Genomic DNA, 3,790 nt, shown 5'->3' with positions numbered 1-3,790 from the left:
CCATATTATTGGACAAAGTACACAAAGCTCTCTGAGCTAAAAGGTAACCCCAGAGATGTCATGTGCAGAGTGCATTAAAATTTTATGTGGCTTGGACAACGCTATATAATATTGTATATAACAACTTTGTACGCTAAAATTCCTACAAATCCCATTATGATTTGGATACCTTTGAGTATTCTGGTGCATAGAATGGATTCTAAAGAAATCTTACCGTACAGAAAAAAATATCTCCGTTAGAGAAAATATGTATTAAGGTCCAGTCCATGGCACACCAATTACAGACTGATCGCCAGATATATCGATAAGGAATATTGTTGGAACGTTTTCTCCACCATAGGGATCATCCCCTGGCAAGGTGGCGCATTCAGTGTCGCCTGCTGAAAATTCTAACCCAGTACGATCCCAAGCAAATTTGAAGAACCACCTGGAAGTATTTCAGCGGATGACAAAGCCCAAAATTAAAGACAAGAGGAGTGTCATTTAGAGCTGGAGTGGATAATACTCGCAACAGTCTTCAGTGTTGCAGGATAGAGAGCCCACCTTTGGGATCAGATGGCATGGTCACAAAACAAAAGATGAAAGACTTCACATAATGGTCTTTGAAAGAACTCTAAATTCAAGACAACTGCAGCATTGCAGTTAATTTACAGATACTTGACTTCCTTCACGATGGTTTTAGCAAAGGTCTTGCCTTCCCTACACTCAAGTTACAGGCTTACACATTGAGTGTCTTTTTAGATACCACAATTCACTTCAAGTGAAGAGGAACCATCCCTCTATTGGGTCTTTTGCGGCATACTGCCATCCTTTTATCCACAACCTCGTGATAAGAAGGAAAGAAAACCACACTTGCCAATCTTCATACAGGCAATTTCCATATATTTATCCAGGATAGGTTTTAGAAGCCCAAAACCACTGTACTTGGTTACTACAGGACTTTGGAAAGGGTGTGTCCCTTCTAAACAAGCAATTTCCAGATGGAACAGAGAAGTAATTATACAGGCATACAAGAGGAATGGGAGTAAGTTGCCAGAGGTACTGAACACTCAACATGGGCAGTAGCAACATCTTGGGCAAGAAAAGCTCAGGCTTCCATTACAGAGCTTTGCAAAGCAGCTGGATGGACGTCTATTCACACATTCGCTAGACATTAGCATCTGGATGTCTTATCCTCTATTGGCTCTCAGTTGGGAGACATGTTTTCTATACTGCCACTTAATAAATGCAACATATGTGGCTTGTCTGTACTTTTGTAGCCATCCCTACTGTATTGCTTGAATACATCCCATTGTAATGGCTGCTTTGGAGGATCTAAGAGGGAAAAAAAGCACATTAGCTGCCTTATTTACTGTCTGGGGAAGATTTTACTTAACCTGTCTCTACCTAAACTGGAAAGGTAACCCACTCCGTGCGATGGCTTCCTTGTAGTATTTAGAGGAAAAGGAATTAATGGTAACCATTATCCGCATGATTTTTTAATTTTGATATGATCACTGGTAAAAAAGGACATTTCTATTGACGTATATGTAAAATAAGTGATTGGATCAATTATGAAATACATCATGGAAACATGGATCAGATATCAAAAGATCCACAGGCACATTGTGAATACTTGGAAGCAGCAAAAAGTAAGCTAGATAATTTACACTGTTCTTATTTATGAGAGGTTAAAACTCACAAATGTACATGAAGTGAATGTATACACAGCACCTAATTAAATGATGGTATTGTACTTGGGATGATTTTTAAGTTTGTTTAGCTGTCACTCTAAATGATTTGAAAAGAGCTGCAGGATGATGGCATAAGTCCCAATTCAATGCAGTCTCATCTCTCATTGAGACGAGTAGTATACCACGTTATTTTACTTGTTTCAAAACAAATTACACACACATATCTAATATATAAATGCTTAGTGGCGTCTGTCTGTGTGTGTGTGTGTGGAAAAAAAAAACCAAGTTGCAGCGCCACCTGCTGGGCAGAGTTATACACTGACCTACTAAATTCTTAGTGTGTGTGGGAAAAAAATTCAAAAAGGGCTGAAATTTGGTAGGGCTCAAACTCATTTTCGTGAGGTAATTTTACCTCATGAACACACATGTGTAGAGGCGTGCGTTAGTGTGTGTGTGTATGTGTGGAAAAAACTATTTTCTCAGAAAGGGCTCATCCAATTGGCCTGAAATTTGGTATACTAACATTATTTGACAAAAAAATTAGAATAGTCAAGTCAGTTAACTTCCATCATCCCCCCTTCCCCCCGTGGGAGGGGTAGTAAAGGCTAAATTTACGTGTTGAGGGGTCAAACTCATTTTCGTGAGGTAATTTTACCTCGTGAACACACATTAAAAAGGCCGCTTGCGTCGGGAAGTAACGCTCTTCCACTGAGGAGGCCTGGGCTAGGTCCAAATGCATGACAAGAACCTTTTTAAGACCTTAAGTAGCTTGATTTGACTAGAATGCATGAGTATCATGCACGGGTTAACTTATATATATATATATATATATATACACACACACACACATACACACTATATGGACAAAACTATTCAGAAGCTTGACAATTACACCAACAGGGACTGTAATGACACTGTATTCAAGTTGGTCCCCCTTTTGCAGCGATAACAGCTTCTACTCTTCTTGGAAGGCTTTCCACAAGATGTTGGAGTGCTTCTGTGGGAATTTGTGCCCATTTAATCTATAGAGCATTTATGAGGTCAGTCACGGATGTTGGACGAGAAGGCCTGGCTCGCAATCTCCGTTCCAGTTCATCCCAAAGGTGTTCGATGGGGTTGAGGTCAGGGCTCTGTGCAGGCCAGTCAAGTTCTTCGACACCGAACTCATCAAGCCAGGTCTTTGTAGTCCTTGCTTTGTGCACTGGGGCATAGTCATATTGGAATACAAAAGGGCCTTCCCTAAACTGTTGCCATACATTTGGAAGCTTAGCATTGTCAAAAATGACTTGGTATGCTGAAGCATTAACATTGCCCTTCACTGGAGATAAGAGGCCTAGCTCATACCTTGAAATACAGCCCCATACATTATCCCTACTCCATCAAACTTCACAGCTGGCATAATGCAGTCAGGCAGGTAACTTTCTCCCGGCATCCGCCAAACCCAGACTCGTCCATCTGACTGCCAGAGAAGCATGATTCATCACTCCACAGAATACGTTTCCACTGCTCCACAGTCCAGTGTCGGTGTGATTTACACCACTCCATCCGACGCTTGGCATTGGTCTTGGTGATGTGAGGCTTGCATGCAGCTGCTCGGCCATGGAAACCCATTCTATCAAGCTCCCCTGGCTCAGTTTTTCTGCTTACATTAATGCCAGTGGAAGTTCGGAACTCTTCAGCTATGGAATCAGCAGAGCGATGGCGACTTTTACGCACCATACGCCTTGGCTGTCATTGACCCTGCTCTGTGATTTTATGTGGTCTTCAGCTTCATGGCTGAGTTGCTGTTTTTCGCAAATGCTTCCACTTTCTAATAATATCACTTACACTTGATGAACTTTCACAAACCTTCTTATTGCAAAGGTGGCATCCTATCATGGTGCTTGAAGTCACTGAGCTCTTCAGAACGACCCATTTTGTATCACAAATGTTTGCAAATGAAGACTGCACGGGTAGGTGCTTGATTTTATACACCTCTGGTAACGGGTCTGATTGAAACGCCTCAATTCAATAATTAACAGGTGTGGCCAAATACTTTTGACCATTTAGTGTATATACAGTATATTTAAATGCCACTTATGTGCTACAGTAATCTTTTAAAATTAGAATACAGAAGA

This window comes from Mixophyes fleayi, chromosome 2 (assembly GCF_038048845.1).
Source record: "Mixophyes fleayi isolate aMixFle1 chromosome 2, aMixFle1.hap1, whole genome shotgun sequence".
NCBI classification, from domain to species: Eukaryota; Metazoa; Chordata; class Amphibia; order Anura; family Limnodynastidae; genus Mixophyes; species Mixophyes fleayi.
The sequence above is the reverse complement of the archived record's forward strand: the minus strand, read 5'-3'. Positions refer to the sequence as shown.